The sequence below is a fragment of the Syngnathoides biaculeatus genome, chromosome 1 (assembly GCF_019802595.1).
Source record: "Syngnathoides biaculeatus isolate LvHL_M chromosome 1, ASM1980259v1, whole genome shotgun sequence".
NCBI classification, from domain to species: Eukaryota; Metazoa; Chordata; class Actinopteri; order Syngnathiformes; family Syngnathidae; genus Syngnathoides; species Syngnathoides biaculeatus.
The window spans coordinates 9,211,326-9,225,918 of record NC_084640.1 but is presented as its reverse complement, the minus strand read 5'-3'; the positions used below and the strand labels follow the sequence as shown (position 1 = coordinate 9,225,918).

General features: G+C 40.2%; 1 protein-coding gene across 2 annotated transcripts in view; it reads right to left on the bottom strand.

Annotated features, from left to right (window-relative positions):
* trps1 (trichorhinophalangeal syndrome I) overlaps positions 1-14,593 on the bottom strand; it is a 184,758-nt gene that overhangs the window by 132,567 nt on the left and 37,598 nt on the right. For both annotated transcript variants that reach the window (XM_061814600.1, XM_061814605.1), the window contains one exon: positions 3,428-3,501. The gene's annotated coding sequence lies outside the window, so the exon portion shown is untranslated. The remainder of the gene's footprint in view (positions 1-3,427; positions 3,502-14,593) is intronic.

The following is a 14,593-nucleotide window of genomic DNA, read 5'->3' as shown; positions in this document are numbered from 1 at the left end:
CTTTCTATATACACTTATTTTGGATTTATGTCCTCATGTAATGCCACAAAACACAATGATCAAACTCCGATATAAGGAGCAAAAACCTTGGGATAAAACTGATTTTTGGCACATCAAATTAAAGCCCGGGATGAAGGTTTTCTAGATCTGTGGTTATTATTGTCACTGTGATCCAAGATTACCTTTTTTTTTCTCCCCATCATTTTCTGAGCCGTTTATCCTCACAGGGGTCTCAGGGAATGCTGGAGTCTATCCCAGTTTTCAAGGGGTAGGAGGCGGGGTACACCCTGAACTGGTTGCCAGCCAATCGCAGGGCACATAGAGACAAACAGCTGCACTCACAATCACACCTACGGGCAATTTAAAGTGTCCAATTAATCTTGCGTGTTTTTGGGATGTGGGACGACACTGGAGTTCCCGGAGAAAACCCACACAGGCACGGGGAGAACATGCAAATTCCACATAGGGAGAGCTGGGATTGAACCCGGGTCCTCAGAACTGTGAGACCAACGCTTTCTAGCTCCCCACCGTGCCGCCCAGAAATACCTTAATTTGCTCAAATTTAAAGCTCAAGGCCAAACATCTACCTGCAACAAACGGCATCACAATGCACATCGACCTAAAGGCCGTAATGAAGTCCTTTCTAGAACTGAAGTTATTATGTCCTCATATGATTGCACAATCACTAAAAATATGGTTGTTTTTTTGGTTTGAAAAGATGACCAACACCACTGCTAATTAAACTCACAAAATGACGATGAAGTGAGCAGGCGGGGTGCTTTGGCAAGTTCCCCGTTTGACCGTTTATTTAGTTTAATAATATAGTCGCTGAGAAAGAAAGTGGCGTAGATAGCTTGAACTAATTTTTTTCTTCAAAATTCCACATCTCATAATTTCAGATGTCCTGCGTAAACAGTGATTAATGGTCTCGTTCTCAGGGAACATTTTTTCCCATTACAGCCGTGTCTGGCACCAGACTGCTGCCACAAGTTTTGACTTCTTTCAACCGCACAATGTCAAAAAAGGCCAATGGCTTTCACTGCCAATTTTTTTTTGGGTGGATGCAGGCGGCGTCCGCAGCCGACTCTGCACTGAGACCCGGTTTCAGTAATTGAGCTAAATGTCAAACAAATCACGAGCCGACCTCGTAACCTCAGGAATATCCAATTTACTGTTACGAGGCAATTGGAACTCGCTCGGAAATGGATTTACGAGAAATTTTTAATTAAAGCCATTTTGAAGGATGAGGAATGGTCGTTGAAAATTGTGAACACAAAAAACACCTCCAGGTAATGACCATTCACTATGTTGGGATTTACAAAACAAGAATAATCCTGAAAAATGAAATGGAATACATCCATATGAGGGACCAATAAAACCAGGAGGTGGAAGGGGGGGGGGAGGCAATTGTCTATCCAATTAGCTGCAGAAAGCCAATATTCTAGCCTTTGTGCCTTCTTCCAGAGGGTTAAGAGGTTCATACAACTGCGTGATGGGATAATAGAGAGATGAGGAGAGAGAGAGAAGGAGAGAGAGAGCGATGAGTTGTAAGAGCCATGAGAAGCAGACGGATGAAAGGCTCTGAGGTAAGAAAAACTGAATAATAACTAATTGGATTAGATAAGACTGTTCTCTTCTTTATTATTTTTCAATTCATATTCCATTTCCAGGGAGCCTCCAATGTCAGTCCTCCAGATGTCAGACACTGGGATTTTGAAACCTTTTTACCGTAAGAAATAATGGAAATATTCATTTCTCATGCAGCCGTAAACATACGTGAAACCGTGTTAAAATGGAAAAAAAAGGCAAAAATAGTCAAACAAAGGTCTTTTTTTTCTCAAATGGTTGTCATAATGTGAAATATAAAAAGTTCATTAATGGAATGTTGATCTGTTGATCATTTTAATCTACAAGTAATCGAAGAGAAAATGGATTGTTCAGTTAGTTTTCTAGCTAATTGCAATTAATGGACCACTAATTGATCACGTATGAAAATAAAAGTTGAGATGTTGATCTCATCTTTCCATGTCACAAGTCTTCATCAAAAAAAAAAAAAAAGAAATTGGTCTCAGTGTTTCAATACTTCTGGAAGGGAACATACTTCGAACTTTGAAGTAATACATTCTATTATTATCCGTCAAACCAAACTAAACGGCAACCATTGATTAACATCACATTTGAGAAATCTTTTACTTACATCGTTTTTTTTTTTTTTATCATTAAAACTGTGAAATCCGAGATGGCTTTAAAAAAAAAAACAACAACTCTCCGCCCACTCCCCCCCACCTCCATCTCAACACACCACGGGGGGACATTAGTGGATGTGTATTCATAATTAGCCAAAGTGCTTTTATGCGCCGCTAATGGACTCTCCATGGAAGTTTCTCTAAGTGCAGCACTGAGCAAAATCCTAATGTTTGATGGTGATGATGATGATAATGAGTGAAGAGTAGTGAACAACCAGGAGTGTGATAGAGGTGGGGAGGGGGGGGGCCTGGGGTATTTGGTAGGGTGGGCTAATTACAAGCAGAGACTGTTTATCCTAAATAACAGTAAGGCGAGGTGAGGCAAGTTTATCTGTTTAGCACACTATGACAACAAAGTGTATTCAATGTGCTTAACAAGGTCATCAAAACATAAATACAAGCATGATCGAACAACAACAAAATAAGAACAATAGATAAAATCATTTAATATCACTGACCAGCGTGGGTTTCTGCCCACATCCCAAAAGCATGCAACATTAATTGGACACTAAATTGTCCTTAAGTGTGATTGTGAGTGTGGCTGTTTGTCTCTATGTGCCCTGCGATTGGCTGGGGACCAGTTCAGGGTGTACCCTGCCTCCTGCCCATTTATCGCTGGTTTTGGCTCCAGCACTCCCCGCGACCCTCGTGAGGATTAGCGGCAAATAAAACGGATGGATGTAATATCACTAGTTAAAATATGATTGGGTTTAGAAAAGTAGCATTGACAACAGTGATCTAATACACACTTAATGTAAATACATGTAAGTATTGGGAGAATACATTTTTCCTTTTGTGATTGTAGGTATTGATGGGTCGTACCAGCTTTACACACCCGAACATCGGTGGGCAATATAGTGTACCTGTAGTTCTATATAAAGCATGTATACCTCACAGGAACTGTAATAATAAACTTGAAAAAAAAACACTTAAAATACAAATGTTCCTTATATATATATTATTAAACAGTGTTGCATCACAATTTCAGACTGACGGGGGGAAAAGATGTTTTACACGTGGACAAGGGATTTTAAAACCCTCTTACGAATGTCCCTTCTCTTGCACGTTGAAGTGTTCCACCAATGTAAGCAAGTCACTTTAAATGCAAATCCCGGCCTCCTTATTCTGCCTCTTTTAAACCCAAAAGCACTCAAGACAAAATTGATTAGGCAGGTACTTACGCGTAAGTACTTGTTAGCATGCCGGGTGTGCAGTGGCAAAGTCCAGGCCTTCCAACACAAGCGCGATCAGCAACCTGCAGACGGCCACCACAGAGAATTATTATTATTTATGGTAATGAGCCATTATGTATGAACACGCGCAACCTTCACTTTCATTCGTCTTGGAAGTCTTGTATAATATCAGCGTTATCGCTGTCAAACACGGAGGGGTGGGGGGTATGTACATTAGGCTACGTGCACTCAACAACTACAATTTTCTACGCCGTTATCTCAGGTAAGTTAATTGAAAAATTCACCCCTTAAAAAAGTTCATTTTGTTTGTTTGCAGTTAGTCAGTTAATTAGTAGTTAGCTACCTAGTTTTCTTTCGTCGTGGTTAGTTAGGTTGTTCAATGGCGAGCTCACTTGTTTGTTGGCAGCTAATTGGTTATCGAGGACCTTCGGGCAGTTGGTTACACCGTTTGATAGCAAGGTCATTTATTCATCTGTTTGTTGGCAGCTATCGAGTTGGGCAGTTAGCCAACTAATCCTTTTGTTTGCACCACAATATTAGGCAGTTTTAGGCACTTTTACCTTTAGGCAGACACATTTAGCTGGCTCGCGCCGCCAATCTTAATGCATACACTTATGGATAAACTGTCGTTCATTGATTGTCAACCAGTGTTCTGGTTGACATTAGTGCACTGTGAGCGCTCTTCAGGTGTTTTTTTATGTAATTGCCCAAAAAGTATTTATTTACAAGATAGAATGTGTATTTATTTATCAATTTATTCCAGGGAAGCACAGTGACAGACAGAACAAATCCAATTTTTTAAGATTTTTCAATTGTAAAATATGTGCCTTGCCTCCATATATCAGGATCAGGTTTATTGGACAAGTGTGTAAAAATAAGTTGGAAATCACTGCTGGAGTTACACGGAACAAGTAGACTACACAGGAAAAGAAGAAGAAAAAGAAGAGACCAAGGCGTTCCTGTCATATTCTTACGGGATCCAGGTGGCTATGCGGACAACTGCATCAGAGGTTTGCATTAAATTGGGAAGTATTTGGGTCCTGGTAAAAGAACAAAATCCTTTCCAAAAAATCCAATATTAATCACGTGAATGTTTGATGTTGTGTGAAGTTAAAGTAATGCCATATGTCATATTTTTCTGTGCTACGTTCCACCACGAAGAAGAAGACAAAGTAAGTAAAGCAGAACATCTTGTTCAGGGAATGACATATAAAGAAATGGGCTATTAGTTTAATTGTGTCTCCGAGGCTGCATTTGTTCTTTTTCTTCTTTAAATGTTTTTATTTATGTCGAAGGAGTCCGCCTGTTTGCTAACGACACCATGAAATGAGAGGGATGATTTAAACAGATGCGCAATTAAACTATGCCCTCTAAATGAGCTCATCTAAAAGACAATGGGAATAAAAAAAAATAGATGAAACAAGCAGATTCACACAAGAATTCCGTTGGGTTGTAATTATAGTAAAAAGACTAAAACAGTCATGAGATTTAAAAATCTACATCGGAACACAACACCATCTAGGTCTAGGTTTCTAAAAGAGTTTGACCTTATTGAAGTGATTTCTTTAATTTAAATATTATGTACTTGAGATGTTTTTACATATTATATTTATTTTACTTTTTTTCTATTTATTTTACTTTTGTATTATTTTATTTGTATTTGTGTATTATTTTCATTATAAAATATTGAAAAGAAAATTGAAACAAAACACTGCATTATACTATAGATATATCTAATAAATGTATACTGTATCATTTCCTTTAGTTTTACGTATTTTTTATTCTGAATAAACAAAGTATACTGTATTGGGTACACAATATACATGACATACCTTTCTAATTGTTTAAATGATGATTAAGTATTTCTAAATATTTTATTCTGTACTACAAACACAAACACACGCACAAACTTGCATCATACAAATTCATCAGGGTTGTCAATTTCACAAAATTAAATGGGAGTGCGGCCTGTTGTTTAGTAATAATAAGTCAAAAGCCCTCCTGAGATAATTCATCTGGCATAGCTAGCGATTATATCTACTCCATAAAGTCACAGTTAAAATTAAACACGTTTCAAACATGTAACTAATCAATAGTGAACATAATATGAATCAATTTTGTCTTGCACAAGCTTGTGTGCATTCAAACATTAGCAGGGGAGCAGCTGGAGGGTGTGACTAGCGCATTTATCATTTATTATGTTAGCGAGTTTCTTTACAGTCAATTTGTTTCATGAAATCATTTAAGTCACTCTTTTGTTCAGGAGGAGGAAATAAACTCCTTGAGTCGTCTCTTTGTTCTCAGGTACTTTGCCAGTGTGGGTTTGGAATTATTTCGTTTGTTTGCTTGAAACTGGTTGGTTTGTAATTTAGTTTACTACTTTGTTCGTAGGCAGTTAACAACAGTGGAATCCTGTTTAGCGTGAGCAATATGTACCAGATCTGTGAAAGAGAACGTCGCGAGCAGAGTTTAAATTGTTAAAACAAACACACATTTTGAAGTATTCCTTAGCACCTGTTCTCACAAGCTTGCTGTCAAAAAAATTGTAGAAAAAAGGTGCATAACATCACTTTGAGGAAAAAAACTGTTTAGCTAGCTTAGCTCTCCAAATAAGAGGTAGCGTGCTTGCTTCAGTTTGTTTATTTGCAACTCCTTGAGGAAGTTCAAGATAAAACTGACACATAAAACAAAAGATAATTTATCACGCGCCATCAAAATGTTCAACTAAACCATATAATACCAAAGGTCTGCTAAATTAATGCTTACATATAATGCTAATTCATTCATCGTTTTTCTGCAACTAACTTTGTTTCCAGTGAGTTACTTATACGATTAATTTGCTACTTTTTTTTTTATTTTAAATTTGGGAAGTGGTGTCACAATAGACCTTGGCGCAAATCTGGATTAATGCACAATTTGAGAAATGTATTTAGACTTTTATGGCAATTACATTCCACTTGCTTCGAGCTAAAGTTGGGCAGTCATCTATCAAATGCAGCACTTTGCACTTAAGAGCATTAGCAACATCTAAAGGACTGGAGTGGAATTACATCACATTGCATCATGATTTTTTTTTTTTTTTCTCTCCCTTCAGTCAAACAAAACGCTAGTTTGGCCAAGGTGGAGGTCTCGGCCCGACCGAGGGCCTTCCTTCCTCTCCAAATACAGTATTCAACCCGGTGTGTACGTATCCCATGCGACTTTTCTGTGTGCACGTTAGGGATTGTCGCACAGCCTGGCCGGGGAGGAACGCAACGAGCGAGCGAATATGGTCTTCCGCACACACACACACACACACACACACACACACACACACACACAGAATCATGTTGCAGACAAAAGTGCAATCATGTTTGACATAATAACATACACGTGTGTGTCAGCATGGAGGAAAGCGTCACACATCTCGGCTACCAGTTGGCAAAAACACTCCTCGAGACAGACACGGCAAGTGAGGTCTTGCTCACTCCTATTCTTTACACTCTCCTTTGCTAGTTAAAATGCCTTCATTGGTTTCATCACTGTTAATAATTAGTTCATTTATTACTGTTTTGTTCGCAGTTATTTACTTTTGTTGTCTGCTTATTTGCATTTAGTTCATTATTTTGCTTGTCTCAAGCTACTTAGGTAAGTAGTTTTTTTTCCCCCCACAATTTATTTGTTATCTTATTCACAGTTAGTTTGTTAATTTGTCCCCAGCCAGTGATTTAAATTGTTCTGTTTGCAGTGAGTTAAACACTGTTTTTTCGCAGTTTATTTTTGTTTGTCTGCGGTTGGTGAATCTGTTTGTTGTTTTGCTGTTTGTTTGTTACCCGTTAGCTAATGTGTGTATTTGTCTGTAGCTCGTAAATTGGCTACTCCATTCATAGTCTAATTTATTTGCTCATCTGTGCTATTTTAATCTCAGTTAGTTACTTTTTTTTCACAATTGGTATGTGTGTTAATTTGTTGATTAAAGTGTTCATTTGTGGGGGGTTACAAGTTTGTTTGTTTGTAGTGAGTTAACTTGTTGATGTACAACTAATTCGTGATTTACTGAATCAAAGTGGATTTTTCTGTCTTATACACTGGTGTTCCCTGCACAGTATTAATGACGATTTTATGTTATGTAGAGACTGCATCCTCAAAAATGTTTAGCGCTCCAGTCTGAGATGTGGTCACTTCTCAAAGTAACGTGCGTCCATGTTTATGTTACTGGGACCTGCAGAACTTATTCGCGAAGCAAAGAATGCCTTGTAGCTCTTCCTAGTTTGTTCCAAAAAAAAATATTTGACGTGACATTAATTGTAATATAACAGTGACATAATTCACCGTTATTAAATAAATGCGGGTCACTGATGGTGTAGTGGTACACACGCCTGCCTTTGGTGCAGGTTCTATTCCCGCTCAGTGATGGAGTCGACATCTGCCCTGTGACTGACTGGCGACCAATTCAGGGCGTAGTACGTCTTTTGCCCGAAGCTAGCTGTGATGGGCTCCAGCTTTCCAGGAACCCTTGTGAGGATAAGCGGCTTGGATAATGACATGACATTAAATAAACGTGTAAAACTGTAAGTCACTTTCTGAAATCTACAGTTGCGTGAATTAACACACCTGACCACTATTTGCGAAAATATGAATAGCTTTTTTGTCAATTGGAGATAACATTTAAAGATATTAAAATGCGCATACAGTATAACAGCAGTACTACGAGTCTGCCACGAAAGTCACGCGAACAAAAGGCCGTCTGTACAAACGGTGACGTTAAAGACGCACGCCGATACGCGCACACATTCGCACGCTTACACAGGCGAGCAGTTACCGCTCGTTAGTTGAGGTAATGTTTATACAGCATTATGCCATGGCACACAAACGTTCAAATGCTTCTTGTTCAACACGGAGCACTTGGACAGGAAGAGGCGGGAGGGGGGGTGGGGGGGAAGACATGTAAAGTTATATTTGAGTCACTTGTAATAGCTGCAATTATATATTGGCGATATGGAAGGCTTGACCGTGTGTGTGTGTGTGTGTGAGTGAGTGAGTGTGTGTCTGCATTGGAACAAAGGGCCACTTGTGTCAGGGGCCCGCTCGCTGCAGCTCTTACCGTAATGATATTCCAACGCTTGTAGTCTGTGTGCGTGTGTGCGCGTGTGTGTGATGTTGAGTCTAGAAGGGAAATGACTTGCACACCATGCCAGATCCTTCCAGCCCCCCCCCCCACAACTTACACACCATTCACAAAGACACACCCCGCCCCACACGCGTGCATGCGCGCACATATACATTGTATATTCATATATAGTACAGTAGTTGTGTTTCGATGATCACGAGCGCGAGAGTTGCCAATCACAGGGCGGCTGCGTGTGTGTGTGTGTGTGTGTGTTCTTCCACTTTATATGCTTCCCAGCCCTCAGTTCATTGAGTTTGTGGTCTTGTGTCAATTTTAGCGCCAATTTAGTTGCACTAATGCCAAACAACAACAAAAAAATTCTTCACAGACTCATGTTCGTCTATGACATCATTAGGTGTGTGTGTGTGTGTGTGTGTGTGTGTGTGTGTGTGCGTGCGTGCGTGCGTGCGTGCGTGCGTGTGATCCAGATGGATTTTCAACCAGGCTCTCCTTGATGGGCGGATCACAGCAAGAAGACACACCAGTTGCTTTTCACTATGGGCACACACAAAAATCGCTAACTTTGAAGTATGTTTAAATGATTAATAAGGTAGAAAGGCTATTTTGTTTTATTTTTGTAATCTATATTCAAGGATCATAACTGGGCAATCCTTTTAATTTCATTTGATTAGGTGGGCAGGTTGGCGGATGAATTGACGAAATAATTAATGAATGAGTGAAGATGGCAATTAACTTTTCCATTGTCAAATGGGCATTGGATTAATTTAATACTCCTTTTCAACGTTTTATTGAAGTGTAATGGGCAATTTGGCAGCATTTTTCAAAGGATTTATCTTTATCCATTATGATGAGCAATATGTTAATATTAGATTTAATTTTATGCCAGTGTCTGGTATGCAAATACATGCAGCTTTTTAAATACCTTTTAATACAAATGTATAGTAGTTTTTTTTTTCTTTTGCCGCACTCCAGGGCTCCCTCTACATTTGTTAGGTGAAACTGACATTGAAGGCAACATTTGTAACCATTTTGGGCACTTGCGTCCAACATTGTCACACACAACGGCTCTGAGGATTTTTATTTTTGTGATGATACAGCATAGAAAAGAGTGGCGGGGAAATCTTTCTTCCGTCCCAGAAAGAAAAAGAAAAGAAAACAAAAAAATCAATTTTCATTAACATAGTAGTTTTATGATGTGGCTTTAGGATAATGTGGCAACATAAAGAAACCAAGGAGGGGATCTAAAAAAAAAACAAAAACGGGGGGGATTTAGAAGCACGCTTTAAATGACAAGAGGGTGAAATGGGGTGGATTTAAAGAGAAGGAAGAGAATTAAAACAACACAGGAAGGGAAAAAAATGTGTTGAAAGACAGCGAGCGCAGGCTGGTCGATGCGTTTTGACTCTTTTAAAGCTCTCCCCCCGCTGCAAAAGAAACTGCTTCCCTCGGCGCCTTCTACATATCGTCAATACGCTGTCTCCAATTTAAATGGTTTCAATTTTCTCTCTCAACGCATACACGCAAACAATGTAAATCAGAGCATCGCGAGATGGCCCCCGGCAAAGCGCAAACGCACACACAATTGCAGCGGAGCCCCTACGACGAGAAACAAACAACTTCTGCTCTTGTTTTTACAACAATATTCACTTTTCTTTCACAAAATTAGGGTGAGCCCGAGTCTATCTATCTATAATTTCTTATACCAAACCGAGTAAACAAATATAAACTTAATTCAATAATACATAGGTAAAATGTTATTTTGTGTGGATAAAACCTGTATTTTCATATTTGAAAGGCCCTTTTAAAACAACACTTGTATGAGGACAAAATATATTGTAACAGTAAAGGATTGGCAGCAAAAACAGCAAGAACTTTCCTGCGCGGGGAACTTGGTGAAAATGCGGTAAGAGTACACTTCATAAGAATTCCTCTGTAGGTGCTGCTGTTTTGGTTATCAGCAATTGACTCTTTTGTCAGTGATAATCAAAGCTAGCTGACATTTAGCGGCGTTCAATTGTGGTAGAAGGTGCGTGATCACAACCTCCCAGCGCCGTGCTGAGAGCGTGACGTGAGCGTGAGTGCCCGCGGCAGGACGCAAGGGGAGAGACGGGGAAAGTGAAAAGTGGAGAGGAAGTGCGTGATGAAGAGAGCACCGAGAAGGAACATAAAGAAGAGGGAGAGGGGGAAAAAAAAACCGAGAAAGGCACAGGGGTGTGCAACGCTCCATCACAGCAAACAAGTTAAGGCCTTATGGACCCCGCACACACTAGATGGATGTGTTTGTGCGGTGTACAAGAGAGCACGACGGAGAGAGAACGAGTGTGTGTGTGCGTGTGTGCGTGTGTGTGTGTACGCCTGCCGTCCCCAGTGCAGAAAGGTGGAACCACCACAGTCTAGCAAATTCATTTACAGAGTAACCACAGTTGAGCAAGTCCAAAATGGAATGAACTACAAACATACACGTTACCTGTTCCTGTCACGTGAAAGTCGTGTATAATTAAATTATATTGGTCAGAGAGATGCACCATTTCAAACTGGTACTTGTTTTTGTTTCCTCAGTGGAGAAAGAATTACAGGCCAGTGAGTATTATTGGATGCTCTGTTTGTGTGCGTTGCTGCCCTGTGCACGTTGAAAGGAGCAAGTTGAAGGCTTATATTTATTGTGACATCTATGTTAATTTCCTTTAGTCTGTCTATTGTGTTTTACATGAGCTATCAGAATGTCATAAGATGAAATGTGGTTTGGATGAATATGTTACTTTTAATCCATTCATGGGCAGGGTGGTAATTTTTTGCCTTATTGAGATAAGTCTCCTAACAGGCCACAATCAAGGAAATAACACTACTTTTTTTTTTTATTTATGGTTAAGTTATATGATAACTTTACGAATTTATAATCTCGTCCCAAAAATCTAACTGCTAATTTTGACCGATGAGTTATCCTCTCCTGATACCAAATTATGGGTTCAGATTCAAACACTTATTTTGATATCGTGAAGGATATAATGCATGAAAATCATGATGTCCCAAAAATGGGACGCTGTCCACGAATGGGTTTTAATACAATGATAAATGTCTTTTTTATGTCAAATATATAGTAAACCTCAACTGAAAAAATCATGTTGGAATGGAGGTTATTAGTACTTGTATGGGAAGAAAAGGTTTAATTGTGTTATCATTATGTTTACATCCATCCATTTTCTTAGCCGCTTATCCTCACAAGGGTCGCAGTAATGCTGCAGCCTATCCCAGCTGTCAACAGGCAGGAGGCGGGGTACACCCTGAACTGGTTGCCAGCCAATCGCAGGTCACAGAGAGACAAACAGCCACACTCACAATCACACCAAGGGGCAATTTAGAGTGTCCAATTAATGTTGCATGTTTTTTGGGTTGTGGGAGGAAACAGGAGTGGCCGGAGAAAACCCACGCAGGCACGGGGAGAGCATGCAAACTCCACACAGGCGGGGCCGGGATCGAACCCGGGTCCTTTGGAACTGTGAGGCCAAAGCTTTACCAGCTCTCAACACCACGCCGCTGTCATCAAGTACATGTATCCTTAAATTCAAGAGACAACAAATGATCGTAATCCTAATAGGACAAATATTAACCTAATTTGATTATGTTTTCATAAATTAAAACCTTTTATTTGTTGCTGATGACAGCGCCAACAACTAGCATGGCATTTTTAGACCTTTGTACTTGTGTATACGTTTGTAATTTTTTCAGTTTTTTTGGATGACATCTACAGTAAATGTTGCCTGAATTAAGGAAAACAAGAAAAACGATCCCACTAAGTGGCATCAAATGTAAGAATTTAGCATGGTTTTGACGGTGACGACATTGCAAGTTATTTGCAACGGCCTTGTTTTTGCAAAGCAAATAAATAGCTCCTCGGCCCAATGATCATTTCCGACAAATGACTGCAGCCAATTTGAGGTGAAATGTGACATTTCCATTGTGACGGCGCAGCCACGGGCCACATTTGTTGAAGATGGCGTGGAGTTTATAATTCTCTGCAGTGCATTGTGGGGGGGTTCGCTCAGGCGAAGTGACACTGATTTTTCTGGTCGACACTCACATCCTGATGTGGTTTTGTGCCATTTTTCGCAACATTTCCTCCTAAATTTTTGCGGCAACACATTTGATATGAACAGGGAAAGCAATTCATCTTTGTTTTACAGACTCATGCGAGGCGGGTGGGCCTCGAAAAACGCAACCATCCCCCCCCCCCCCCACCCACATCATACTTCCCCTCTCGATCTGTGAACATATTCATGTTGTTGATTTGTTTCCTTTCCAAGAATATTTGAACATCTCGCCGCTCTTCTTCACATCTTTCATCATTTTTCGCATCCCCACCATGCAAATCCGACGATATCTTTGGGCCCTTTGTAATTATTTCTCCTTCTAAATTCATAAAACATGTTCAGTTCAAGTCCCAAGACACACACACACACCACACGCATGCACACATCAATATAGATATAGAGTATATAATTTGTATCCTGTTTGTAATTATCAATCCATTTGGGCATTTGAAGAGTTTCTGCACGGAACTTAAAAAGGCTTGTTGTTCTGTTCCGACAAAACCACATCTGAAAGAACATGCACACACACACACACACACACACACACACACACACCACAAGAATCTCTTGGGATTGGAAGCTACACTGTTTGAAGATAAGATTTTTTTTTCCTCCTCATCCTTGTCTCCCTCGTGTGTGTGTGTGGCTCGCTTGTGAATAATGTAGTTTATGAACAAACTTTATGAAACAAATTTTGCCAGGCAGAGCACAAACACACACACTCATATGTAGATATGAGTGTACTGTAACTGGTGTATATTGTATTCCTGATCCAACTACATTTGCTACAGCAGCACCTTGACATACAGTAGGCCAGGTTTTCTTCTACAGTAAAGCAACCCGCGACAGTGAGTACCAAAATTGGACCTTTGATTTATTTTAGTAAGTCCGAAGTTGTTGTGGGGGGAAAAAAAGATAATTTTGACACATGTACCTCATCCTTCCACATTTCTCCGCCTGTACAAACCATTTCAACTTGAAATTGTCCAGCTCATCCACCCCATTTGTTTGCCAAATTCAGTTAGTTACTCTAATTTGCTCCCAGGTGTGATTGTGAGTGCAGCTGTTTGTCTCCATGTGCCCTGCGATTGGCTGCCAACCAGTTCAGAGTGTACCCCGCCTCCTGCCCGTTGACAGCTGGGATAGACCGCGACCCTTGTGAGGATAAACGGCTAAGAAAATGGATGCTATATGTTGGTACACCCGCTTCTAGCATGATAGCATTCAGCAATTCTCAATATAAATGGCATCCATCCATTTTATTTTGCTGCTTATCCTCACGAGGGTCGCGGGGAGTGCTGGAGCCTTTCCCAGCTGTCAACGGACAGGAGGCGGGGTACACCCTGAACTGGTTGGCAGCCAATCGCAGGGCACAGAGAGACAAACAGCCACACTCACAATCACACCAAGGGGCAATTTAGAGCGTCCAATTTATTTTGCATGTTTTTGGGATGTGGGAGGAGTGCCCGGAGAAAATCCACGCAGGCATGGAGCGAACATGCAAACTCCACACAGGGAGAAATCAAAACCAAGTCCTGCAATGCAAATATGGGGCAAATTGCAAAATCCTCCACGATTGTTCTGACTAACAATTCTTATTACATAAGTAAAAGATTTCTTACAATTGACTTTTTTTATTTCTACAATCTCGAAACATATGTCCGGAAAGTCATAACCAGAGGACCCCTTTGTCATATGTGCTGGCGAAACTCACATATTGTAGTTTTGCCCATTAATTCTGATATCACCACTAAATTTGAACCGCAGTATACTGTAAATCCTGACCCGAGTCCGCAACATTAAGTGCAAAGCGCAGAGTCTGGATTAAGGTTTTATTTAATGAGGCCAGTGGCAGACAGAGTGACATTTACTCGCAACGAGTCACCGGCTAATTGCCTCCACGGTGAACGCGGAGGTCCAAGTCAAAGCGACTTGGGAGTGATGCCAGACGGTTCC